The sequence below is a fragment of the Apium graveolens genome, chromosome 9 (assembly GCF_009905375.1).
Source record: "Apium graveolens cultivar Ventura chromosome 9, ASM990537v1, whole genome shotgun sequence".
NCBI lineage: Eukaryota > Viridiplantae > Streptophyta > Magnoliopsida > Apiales > Apiaceae > Apium > Apium graveolens.
This window is the reverse complement of record NC_133655.1, coordinates 184,101,650-184,114,964: the sequence shown is the minus strand read 5'-3', so window position 1 is coordinate 184,114,964 and position 13,315 is coordinate 184,101,650.

The following is a 13,315-nucleotide window of genomic DNA, read 5'->3' as shown; positions in this document are numbered from 1 at the left end:
TTGCTTGATTGTCCGGGGGTGGTAGTGGGTCTTGGATTGGTCTGATAATCTATAAACAATAACATAACTCGGGATTAGTCATTGATCTCTAATGAAGCTAAGCCCTAACTCTCATATACATTAATGCTTGTTTTCAAGTCAACGATTAACAATTCTTGTTTGCACACCCTCGGCTCCATCATTTTTATAAAATCAAAAAATATTCTATTTGACGCAAAACCTTTGCGAAGGCCTTACCAACTGCCTCTAACACTGTACATAAAAGTTTCATGATTTGACAAGTCTTTTATGGGTCTCAAAAACAGTTTCAAAGGTACACATAAGGTAAGGGTGGTTTCGCGAAACACCGTTACTTAAAACATTCATCTCTCCTAAATCGTAAATCCGATTAACAAGATCTATACAACCAAAATGAAGCTTAAAACATGAACTAACTAATTATGGCAGTGGTGATGTTCAACAGTGGGTTTTTGCATTCCAAAGTTACACACAAGCAGGGGTAGTATAAAATCGGGCATTACGACGACTATAAACTAACGATTTCCAAATTTACGAATCATCGTCAAACCAACCAACAACAACTCAAACATCACCATAATCAAAACATCATCCTAATCCACCAAATCTAAGTTAAAACTATCTAAATGCAAAAATCAAATATATACAATCTTACAATCAGTGGTTTCATACTTTAACTTCAGTTCTGATCTTTAACACAGTCTTCAGCTTCCTCAAGAAACTTCTTCAATAGATTTTCTTCCATAACATCCAAGTACCATTGCATCCTATTTTTGATATCTTTTAGCTCATCTTTTCACTCATCATTTTGGTAGATGGCTGCCTTGAGGTCATGTACCTTTGAATTTTCAAGTGATAAATCATCCAGTTCTAGAAATCCAATCTTCTTTCCATCAGGATTAAAAGTTAAGACTTCCCTTCCCAGAGACATAATCGTTTTGGCTCCTCCAATAGGCATATCAACAGCATATTCAGTTTGATCAATGTACTTTGGAATGTAGTTTGACTTGTAAGTTGTTAGATATAATTGATGATATCAGGACAAAAACTATCAGGAGTTCTTATCAGGACTTAATATCAGTATTTACTGAAGAGTGACATCATCAGTACTTATATCAGTACTTGATGATCAGCAGTTGATGTCATCGGGATTTGTCACTTCAGTAGATATTCGAGGAGGAAAAGGAAAGCAGAAATTCAAGGAGGTGATGGACTTCATCTCAGAAGCAATCATACATGGATATGTAATAGGTTTTCTTATTGTAATAGAATAGGATTCTTTATTGATTGTGTAACTATGCTCTATATAAAGCATAGATTTGGTTTAAGCTTAATGCATCGCGTACATTGATATATCATTCGTATAACCTAACAGCTCTCAAGGATAATTGTTCATCCTTTGAGAGAGTACTTCTGTAATCAGTTTTTATATCTTAATATAAAAATTGTTGATTCTGTTAAAGCTTTATCGAATTGTTTGCATAAACTGTATTCAGCCCCCCCCCTCTACAGTTGATTATGGACCTAAAAATTGGTATCAGAGCTTGTTGTTGACATAAAAACAGTTTAAGATTTGAAAATCAATATTTAATGGCAGACAAAGAAGCACCACAGAATCCACCACCACCACCCCCAGCCATTTCACAGATTAGCAGTAAAATGAGTAGGTATGAAGCCATCAAGGTGCCAATCCTTAAGATACATAAATATCCAATATGGAAGGTTAGGATGGCCATATGCTTGGAAGCAACGGTGTAATATCCGGGATATCGCGTGTAATTATTTTATCAATAAATGGTTTTTATGTAATTATTATGTGAATTTTGGTGAATTATCTGCTAATTGATAATAATATTTAGATGTATATATGTGATAAAATATGAGTGTATTAATTTTATTATGTCCAGAATAAAATATAGATAATTAAGGTATTTTTCCGGTAATTTTTGGAGTTTTATATGATTTTATATTGATTTATGAATTTATTAATTATTTTCAGATTAATTACGAAATTATTTTAAAAAGCTGGGAATCGCCCAACCTTAATCGTTTTTACGTTTTTACAACCCGAAACTCTTCCGAAAACTCCTTCTTAACCTAATCTGGTAATTCTGGACATTTTCCGTGTTTTGAATTTTTTGATCCGGATTACGGTTTGACCCGTGCGTGTCCCGGCGCACAATTTTTGATACAATAATTGTTTCGATATATCAACAAAACCCGTATTCTCGAAAGATGGGATAGTATTACATTATTTTCGTATAATGTGTTTTATAAAAGGCCCGGTTGGGATAATTATCCAATACGGGTATCAAATCGGATCGTTATTGCAATTACTTAGCGGCTAAGCAACTATTTTATTGATCCAATACGATCCAAAATGAACTAATATTCCATAAATATAAATAGCCTATTTATTATTTCATTTTATTCGTTTATTCATTTGCAACCAGTACAAATACAGTAAATACAGAGAAAAACCCTAGAAACCGATATGTTCCTGAGAATCAAACGCACGAACGAGGATGTTATCGAACTCCGATTCAAGCGTACAATATATCAAAACGAAGCTCTGGAAATATAGAATCATAATCAATCATCAAATCAAACCCAGAAACATTAGGTAATCTTCTGTCTAATTGTTTTAATTCAAATTTATTATGAATTAAAATATGAAAATTTGTTCTTGATATTGTTGATGTGATTTGATGTTATAATCATGTAGATAATATTTTTACGATCATTTTGGTATACAATATGTCAGATTTTGAGCTTTGCATCATGTAGAAAAGTGGCTTTGATTCTCGGATATGAAAATTAGGGTTTATATTCAAGAAAAATTTCAATTGAAATTGGGAACTCTCGATTTATTGATTCTGGGTAAAAGCTAAGGCCACCAGTGAATAGATCGTTTAAAACGATTTGTTTCATGTATGTAAGTGCGGTGTTGGCTTCCTGGATTGAATCGCCGTAAAAGCTCGAAAACCCGGCAAGTTTTAATGGCGTTTCACCGGAAAACACGGACCCGAGGTTATAAATAAGAACAGAGTGCAGCCCTGTGTTTCTGGGAAGTTCAGGAACTTGTTGGTATAACGAACTGAAGCAAACGACGACTAAACCGGCCTGAATTAGTCTCACCGGATTATTTTCCGGCCGGCTGTTCTTCGGGAATTAGGGCGACCCGTTCGGGTCAGCTTCGACCTGGGATGAAACCCGGTTTCAATCCACCTTTCCCCTAAATCAAAAATCATACATTATTTCTGATTTCTTTTATTTAAAAAAATTATTTTTAAATTCTGTTTTATTTACAAAATTCATTTTTAATTTCTAAAAATCTATATTTAATTTTTGGACCCTTCTTTAACAAGTTCAGATATTTGGGATTTACAACTTGTAAAAACAAAAGCATATTCTTCTTCCACATAATATAATTTTCTTTATCAAATAGTGGAATTTTAACAGTTCCAACTTTTTGTGAAGTCATTATTAATTTTTAAATAAATAAAAATTCAAGGAGTTGAAAAATCACAAAAGTCTAGGATCTTGATTTGTTCATTAATCAGAAGGCTCTGATACCAATTGTTAGGTCCCAATATGTTTGTAGAAGGGGGTTGAATACAAACTATACCGTTTAATCAAATTTAATGCGGAATAAAAAAGTGAAAAAAAATTTAAGTTAAATAAAACTATTATTAAAATTGAAAGTTGTTACAACAACGGTATCGATTACAAGGGATTAATCTCAAATAAATTATCACAAATATAGAATAAATTTGACATGAACTTTTTCTATTTTTGCAATAAAAAGATCAAATGCTAAAAACAATTTGAGATTAAGTTCTAGGGATTTTGATCCGCTAGATAGTTACACAAGAACAAGCGAATGATTTCTAGTGGTTTGGATTTAACTTTAAAACTGGAAATTGATGATCTTGAATTCAGCAGAGAGATGAAATGTTTTGTTCTGCAGCTGATGTGTTCTTGGTTGGTTGAAGATATATTATTTATTGAATGTCTGCTGCTTGTCTTTAAATTTAATCAACAGAACTGAAATGAACTGGCAAGACAATCTGTGAATTGGCATGACTTTCGGTGAGACAATCTCCTGAACTAGCATGACAATCGGTATGACTATCTCCTGAACTAGCAAGATAATCCCACATATAGTAGAACTTTCGGTATGACAATCAATTTGAACTAGCATGACTTTCCAGTATGACAATCTGATTGTCATACCAGTTCGATTGATTGTCATGCTGAATTAATATTGAATATAAATTCAAAATCAATTTTGAAAATTCATAATATTAATTCAGAATTAATTAGTCAATTAATAAATAAATTAATCTTTCCAGATATAATTTATTTTCCTAATTAAACTATATGACTTAATTAATTAATAGAGAATTAATACTACTCTTCAACATCAACCACTCTTCTGAAGATCTTCTGAAAATCACTGAAAATTATGAATCAATTCCACCACTTCAATGTTGACACTCGATGTACTGTCTGGTTCATGAGTGACTAACTTCCGTGATGTTTCTTCATGTCTTGACTTTGATAACTTGATTTTCTTCAGATTAAATCCCTGTAATTATCTGATACCCTGACAAGATCTCAGACACTTGATTAAATCCACAATCTTGATTTATATCACTGAGGCTTGATCAATTTCTTGAACTTCTTCCAGTGAATTAATTCCTTAAGTCTGTAGATGAACAATGTTTCTTAATCCTTTGACAGATGTTACTTTGAGAGATCTCTTTGACGGTAGAACCACTATTTACTTGTTACATTCTTATTTGAGTTGAATTAAATCTTCGAATAAACAAATAGGCTATGATATTTGCCTTTCAATCTCCCCCTATTTGTTTGTTAGACAATAACAACAAATACCTAGAGGATAACTCAACTAACAAATTAGAAAAAGATGTAAACAGAAATGCAAAGTAAATAGCAGAAAAGTTCTGGATAACATTTAACATTTTCCATATTCCAAATAGATGTTCCTCTAGACTGAACATATCTTCAAGTAGTTTCTCTTTCTTCCTCACTGTGAGTGTGTGATTCTGTTTAGTGTACCTCACATGTGTTTCACTCTTCTCTCCACTCGTGTTTATACTCATTCTCAGAAGTGTATCACTCCTCTCATAGCTCCAAAATTCAGATATACCTGCAAGGAAAATTACCTTAGCCATCCTTAAGGAGGTCACAGGTGGTGCAATGGGAGTTCGCAAATCCCCATCCTTGTTAAACTCGTTAGATGAATCTGAGTCATAATCTACAAGTTGCTAGTTTCCCTTTTAGGGTTCCAGATTTGAACTCTGGGAAGGTAAACAATGATCCAACGAATTTAGCATAAAGATCAAAGTTCCCTTCTAATGTCTGTGAAGACATTTCCTTGTGACTCATCTAGTAATATATGAATCATTATCAACAAGTTGCCGATCTGCGCCTATGTCAGATCCACTATCCACAGATGCATCCAGGGGATTTAAGCCTGGGGAGGTAGACACTGACCACTGACATATGGCTTTTAGATCAGTATCCTCTCCTAACACCTGTAAAGGCAATTGGTCCATTAAAGAACCTTGAACAAACGAATCTGACCTTAAAATGGTCGAAACTCTTATTTCCGTCAACTCCTCCTTTGTGTGTAAAACCTTTCTTGTGCACCAAAAATTGTTTATGTTTGAGGTGGTGACACTATATCGGATACCCTGGCCGACAGAAAAATTTTAATAGACGCACCATGTTGAGAGGATGAATCTAGTAACTGTTTTTGTGCCTTTTCAGCCATTACATCTTTTTGAGAAGATGTATGGGGGTTAGCAGTTGTCTCGGTTTAAATACTACTCATCTTTGTAGGAGACAGAGCTGCTGGGTTGACTTCAGAACCTTCCTTATGTGGTGCACTAAGGCATTATCTCCCTCACGCTCATCCATACTACATTTCAGTGGTAATAGAGTGTTGGTTGGTTCTGTTTCTATGTTTGTCTTTACAGTCTAGGATAGATGTTGTGGGTTTTCAACCTCATGACTGTCAATAAAAGAAGGCCATTGGAGGCTGAACCTGTATCACGGAACATATGGCAATATAGAGATAAAATGTACTTAAGATCTATAAAGAATGAAAATTATACATTTAATCTTTTGAGAGAGATGATGTACAATAGTGACTTCAAAAGATTTCAAATGAAATAAGAAATCACTAATGTTGAAAGAAGTTTGATTTTCTCCTAAAACTGTTTGAGTGCACAAGTCTGTTTTTTTGCCTAAAAAGATAAATGATTTGATAAGACACGGACTGATGACCTAGCATTATTAGAAAGAGAAAGAGAGATTTGTCTTTCAATATGAATGAGTTTTTGTTAAAGCATTGATCACTTAGGGTAAAGTCTAAGTAATTCTCATTCATGTCAAAAGCTCCATATTATATCTTAATAAAATTATAATCAACAACATTGTTTGTTGAAAAATAATATTAATAAGAATGACTATGCTGCTGATTTCAAATTATAGTGAATTTTTCAAATATATAACAACTTATATAAATTCACTAGAACTTAAAGTCTCACAACTATCTGCAACAAAATATTAACAATATATCATTGACCGATACTTGTCAAGTACTTTAGATACCAATAATTATGTTACATATTATTTTAATATAATTAAAAAAACATATTAATAAATTAAATACCAAATATCTATCAAAGAGATATCAGCATTCAATTTCACATATCATACAATTGTTAACTCCTAACAACTGTAATATCTCAAACAATATTTACAATTACAGAAAGTACAAATAAAAACTTATATTAATATAGAAAAAATATAGAAAATATTTACAAGTTCAATGATAACATTACCAGCTTGCAAATAGCCATATCCCTCAGTTAAACCTTTGCTGTTATCTCCAAAGGTAACCACTGGGCCAGCTTTCTCAACCAAATTTGATAGCAGGGCACTATCTCCAGTCATATGTCTTGACGATCCGCTGTCAAGAATCCATACTACCGGTTCCACCTATTTACTGCCCTGCACTATAAATGGATTAGACCTTCTTTGGAACCCAAGCTTGGTTGGGTCCGGCATACTTGTAGAAATGGCCTTTGTCAGGCAAAACAACATTCTTAATTTTCATGTTCTCAACTTTCTCAATGACTGGACATTTGACCTTGTAAACAGCCTTAACAAAACTCTGTTTAGGCTTAGGCACAAATGTCTCCTTTCTAGCCTTAGGAGGACTAGCAGTCTTAGACCTATCATGCTTCCTATTATTCACATGCTGACGAGGAGTAGTCTTATCACTAGAAACATGCTTACCATTAAAATAAGCATACATCAAATTGAAAGCACAAGACATACAATTAGGAACACCACATATTTTATGAGAGGGATTAACAACAGGCAAAATATGCATGGTAGACATGGCATTTTTGTTATCCAACTCATGTGTGTTTGAGTTAGTCTCAGTTGCTTTCACAACTTTGACTGGAACTTTCGACACACTTGGCTTGGAAACAACCTTCTCATTAGCAAGATTTTCAGCACGTATTTCTTCTTGAATAATAAAGGAGGTCTCATCAAATGGTTCAGCAATTGATCCTTTATAGAAGGGTTTATCAACACCCTTAAGCACATGTGGTATTTCCCTACCTTTAGCACAGACATGAAGAGGGGAGTTTATGCCTAATTCTCCAATAGCATCATTGTAATCAAAACCTATTCCAGATGTTTGATTAATAGCTTGCTTACCGTAGAACTCTTTAGCCTTCGAACAAGAATTAAAGTAAGCTTTAACCTTAGTCTCAAGACCGGTGATCTTGTCTTTGAGAATAGTTTCGAGTTGTCTATAACAATTAACTCTATTCTCTAGAAAAGATACTTGTTCTTTTAAATTGTCTTGATTAATGTGCACAAGTCTTAATTCATTGACCTCTTTCTCAAGGTCTTTGATCTGTTGACTTAACAGTTCATTATCACGACGAGCACAATCTAAGGAACCTCCTAGATGATAAACTAATTCAGCATCAGTAAATTTTACCTCTTTTCTTCACGATGAAGTATTTCCATCAATAGCCATAAGTGCAAGATTCCCATCTTCTTCATCTTCACTATCAGTATCATCCCAGCTTCTTCCCTTTGCCAGGTAAGCCCTTTCAGAGTTACTCTTCTGATTTGGATCATAAGAGTTCTTCCTTACTTGCTTTGGCTTCCTGCATTCTATGGCAAAGTATCCCAACTCATTGCAGTTAAAGCATTGAATGGTGCTCCGATCAACCATCCATGTTTTGTATCCACCACTGCTAGTGTTAGAGGATGAAGATCCACCTTTCTGGAATCTGTTGTAGTTGGACTTGTACTTGAACTTGGGATTTCTCTTGAATCTGACATTGGAGAATCTCTTGACAATCTGGGCCATTGACTCATCTTCCAATTGCTCCAGCTCTTCCAAGGAGTAAACATCATCACCGGATTGATTTGTAGTAGGAGGATCATATTCTGCTACTAACACATTTTCCTCAGCCTTGGAAGACTGTACCATTCTCTCTGACTGTTGAGATTGTTGTTATTGTAGTTGACCTTCAGCTACTAGAGTAGTAGACGTGCTGACCACTCTACCTTTCCCGTAGACTTCCTTCTGCTGAATCTGCTCCAACTCATAGGTTTTTAACACACCATAGAGCCTTTCCAAAGAAATCTCACTCAGATCTCTCGCTTTTCTTATGGCAGTGATTCTATGTTCAAGATGAGTTGGAAGTGTTAAAAGGAACTTTTTGTTGATCTCCCTGATTGAATAATATTTTCCATTTATGTTCAGGTTGTTGATCAATGCATTGTACCTCTCGAACACTTCAGTAATTCCTTCTCCCGGATTGGATTTAAAATGTTCATACTCAGAGGTTAGGATCTCTAACTTGTTCTCCCTAACTTCCTCTGTGCCTTCATTAATCACCTCAATAGTTTCCCACATGTGTTTGGAATTTTTACAGTTCATCACATGTCTGTTCATCAAGGGAATCAACTATAATTAATTGAAGGCTGGCATCCAAGGAGTCTTCTTCCTGTTCAGCAGGAGTAAAATCCTAAGGATCTTTTGCATAGGTTCTAGCTTTGGTAATTACAACATTATCTTCTATAACTTCTGGTTCAATAACCATCAGAATTTTTGGACCCTTCTTTAACAAGTTCAGATATTTGGGATTTTTTTAAAAACAAGAGCATCTTCTTCTTCCACATAATATAATTTTCTTTATCAAATAGTAGAATTTTAACAGTTCCAACTTTTTGTGAAGTCATTATGAATTTTTGAATAAATAAAAATTCAAGGAGTTGAAAAATCACAAAAGTCTAGGATCTTGATTTGTTCGTTAATCAGAAGGCTATCATACCAATTGTTAGGTCCCGATATGTTTGTAGAAGGGGGGGTTGAATACAAACTATACCGTTTAATTGAATTTAATACGGAATAAAAAAGTGAAACAAAATTCAAGTTAAATAAAAATATCGATTACAAGGGTTTAATCTCAAATAAATTATCATAAATCTAGAATAAATTCGACATGAACTTTTTCTATTTTTGCAATAAAAAGATCAAATGCTAAAAGCAATTTGAGATTAAGTTCTAGGGAATTTGATCCGCTAGATAGTTACACAAGAACAAGAGAATGATTTCTAGTGGTTTGGATTTAACTTTAAAACTAGAAATTGATGATATTGAATTCAGCAGAGAGATGAAATGTTTTGTTCTGCGGCTGCTGTGTTCTTGGTTGGTTGAAGATATGTTATATGTTGAATGTCTGCTGCTTGTCTTTAAATTTAATCAACAGAACTGAAATGAACTGGCAAGACAATCTGTGAATTGGCATGACTTTCGGTGAGACAATCTCCTGAACTAGCATGACAATCGGTATGACTATCTCCTGAACTAGCAAGATAATCCCACATATAGTAGAATTTTCGGTATGACAATCAATTTGAACTAGCATGACTTTCGGTATGACAATCTGATTGTCATAACAGTTCGATTGATTGTCATGCTGAATTAATATTGAATATAAATTCAAAATCAATTTTGAAAATTCATAATATTAATTCAGAATTAATTAATCAATTAATAAATAAATTAATCTTTGCAGACATAATTTATTTTCTTAATTAAACTATATGACTTAATTAATTAATAGAGAATTAATACTACTCTTCAACATCAACCACTCTTCTGAAGATCTTCTGAAAATCACTGAAAATTATGAATCAATTCCACCACTTCAATGTTGACACTCGATGTACTGTCTGGTTCATGAGTGACTAACTTCCGTGATGTTTCTTCATGTCTTGACTTTGATAACTTGATTTTCTTCAGATTAAATCCCTGTAATTATCTGATACCCTGACAAGATCTCAGAAACTTGATTAAATCCACAATCTTGATTTATATCACTGAGGCTTGATCAATTTCTTGAACTTCTTCCAGTGAATTAATTCCTCAAGTCTGTAGATGAACAATGTTTCTTAATCCTTTAATAGATGTTACTTTGAGAGATCTCTTTGACGGTAGAACCACTATTTACATGTTACATTCTTATTTGAGTTGAGTTAAATCCTCGAATAAATAAATAGGTTATGACATATGCCTTTCAATCATCATCTGACCCATGTCCTGCTCTTCCACCGGTGTCAATCATAATACCTGTTGCGACGGATGCACCAATGTAAACTATTATACCTTTAAGCATGAGATTACCTATTCGAGGACCTCCACCTGTTGATTCCGATTCTATTGGACATTCGGCTGCGGGCACGTCTTAAGATTTTGTTGATCCCATTATAAATCAGATTCTCTCATTCCCTACTTGAGAATTTTTCTGTCTAAACATTGTTTCTTTTCTCGGTGATTCTACCGGACGGTTGAGGGAAAATAATGCATATGCGTTGACTCTTTATCTGTGTGACAAAAGGGTCTGGTGGGACGCCACCAAATTATGTGTTGTGAACTATGCGGTACTAAGACTGGCCATCTTATGTACTTATCTGGTTGCTCTCATTCGTACCTACATCTTCTTCACTATTCCTTCTCATTCGATTTCCTTGATTTTGAGATTTCATTTGGTATTCTATGACAAAGAATTTCTTCAGTAATCTCTAGTGTGAGGTTCTTCTTTTGGAGCAAGAAGCCCTGTTGGCACAGGTCCGGGAATTTCAACATATTATCAGGACTATAGATGTCGACAGAAATGTGAAGGAATTTCAGAATAAGATTCAGGTGACCCGGAGAGTACTTGAAACTAGACGACGGAGATGATGTGATAGCTGATATGTGTATAACAATGTGGGGTATGTAAAAATTAGACTTTTGGTGGGAATATAAATAAACAAGACTTGTTGACTAATGGATAGGCCTGTTGTACCTTTGCCTTCAATAAAACATTTCGTGCTTGTACCACCAAACTTTGATATAGACCAATGCCTTTCCTTTTTCAGCATTGTCAATACTTTACTATACATATTTTATCTTTCTATACCAGTTATGAACTCTTGTGATAACATGTACCCTTTTTCCCTTAACTGTTTACATTCTGTAAAGAAGCATGCAATTTACTTAGTTCAATTATTGAAAATGTTTTCAAAAAGGAGATGTTTTTGTTTTACAAACATATTTTCAGAAAAAGGGATTTGATTTAAAGGCTAAATAAGTTGTTTGATTCTTTACAAAAAATGCCTCCTAGAAGAAACACCCGTGCTACCAACCGAAATGAAGAAACCAACAACAACAACAATACCCAAGACAGCAATAACCAGAATGTGAATCCAGGTCCCATAGACCCAACTGTAGCCCAGATTCTTTAGATCTTGGTCCAACAGACAGTCCATCTGACTCAACAGCAGCAGAGGCAGACTAACCATCAGGTAATCTTTAAGACCTTTCAGGAGGTTAATCCACCAGAGTTTAAGGGTTCTGCAGATCCGATTGAGGCAAGGGTCTGGTTGAAGGAGATTGAGAAGGCATTTGCCTTGGTCAAGGTGAAAGAGGAGCAAAATACTGAATTTGAAAGTTACTATCTGAAGAATGAAGCCACCCACTGGTAGGAAACTGTTAAAGTGTTGGAAGGTACTGATGATGTTGCGTGGGAGAGATTCAAGGAGTTGTTTCTCAAGAAGTATTTTCCTCAGTTCGTCCAGGACCAAATGGAATTAAAATTTCTAGAGTTAAAGTAGGGGAGTATGTCAGTGACAGATTACGAAAGCAAGTTTGAGGAGTTGTCCAGGTTTGTGCCATCCTATGTGGACACTGATAAGAAGAAGGCTAAGAGGTTTCAGTAAGGACTCAAGCCATGGATCCGTGGGAAGGTAGCCATATTTGAATTGGACACATATGCGGGAGTTGTGCAGAAAGCTATGATTGCGGAGACAGAAAGTGAAATGTCCCAGAAAGAGAAAGAAGGTAAGAAGAGGAAGTTTGAAGGAGGTGAAGGACAATCTCAAGCAGGGAAGTTTCCAAATTTTAATCAGAGGAAGGGAAAGTTCCAGCCCGAAAGAAATTTTAACAGACAAAATACAGGCAACGGAGGCCAAGGTAACCGCCCAGCCATAGGGAACCAACCAACCCAGCAGAGGCCAGCTCTACCAAATTGTCAAGTCTGTGGAAAGAAGCATGGAGGAGTTTGTAAAAAGTTGAATGTGGTCTGCTACAGATGCAACCAGAGGGGGCACTATTCAAGGGAGTGTCGTAACCAGCCAGCCAGAGAATCAGCTAACAGGGATCAGCCTACCAGGAATCAGGCATGAAAAGTTCTAGTAATTGGATATACCTTTTTCAAGTGCGGAAAGCCAGGACACATGGCAAGGGATTGCAAGGCACCAGTTTCAGTCAATAATACACTGCGAATCATGGGAGCTACTTCAACAGTGAATGAACCTCCCAGAGCTAGAGTTTATGATATGTCTCTGAAGGATGCTATCGTGGATACTGATGTTGTGGCTGGTACGCTTACTGTGAACTCCTTATGTGCTAAAGTGCTAGTAGATTTAGGAGCAACTCGATCATTTATTTCTCAAGGTGTTGTTGATAAGTTAAATTGTCTGGTTGAATTGTTAAGTGAGATTATGATGGTAGAATTAGCAAATCAGGAGCGTGTATCTATTAACAGAGTGTGTAAGAACTGCGAGATTGAGATTACTGGCCATAAGTTTGATGCTGACTTGATACCATTTAAGTTAGGACAGTCAGATGTTATTTTAGGAATGGATTGGCTATCTAAGTACGATGATCAGATAGACTGTC